Here is a 500-nt window from a genome sequence, read left to right on the forward strand (position 1 = left end):
CCCCCCCGTGTGTCCTGCTCTCGCAATCACGTAGCTCAACAGACACAATCGGAGTGAACCACCAGAACCCGTATGTATGGATGGATGAACTTATTTAGGTGGACTTTGTGAACATTTACCGGACGTTTCACCTCCATTAGCCAAGAAGGCTAAATGAAGTTAGCGTAGCGTGCTAGCTGTAAATAGACCGAGACGGAACTCCACAGCGCTAGTCGGAGTGACTATTGAATAGAGACCAAACTGTATTTTTCATGGACCCACAATGTCCAGATAAACCTGTCTAAATGGACTCTACTGTCCCCTTTAATTGAGATAATCTCCTGGTGTCCTACGAAGCTAGCTAGCTAGCTAATGACGTTAGCTTGCTACCCTGAAGTAGACGGATCCGAACGTAACCTAGCAACACAACGCACGTCAGAGCGAGACAACCGTTTTCAACGGAAACTTAACCGTTTCTGATATTTAGTAAAAATGTCTAAAGTCCAGATGCTGAGAGCTTT

This window comes from Etheostoma spectabile, chromosome 8 (genome assembly GCF_008692095.1).
Source record: "Etheostoma spectabile isolate EspeVRDwgs_2016 chromosome 8, UIUC_Espe_1.0, whole genome shotgun sequence".
NCBI classification, from domain to species: Eukaryota; Metazoa; Chordata; class Actinopteri; order Perciformes; family Percidae; genus Etheostoma; species Etheostoma spectabile.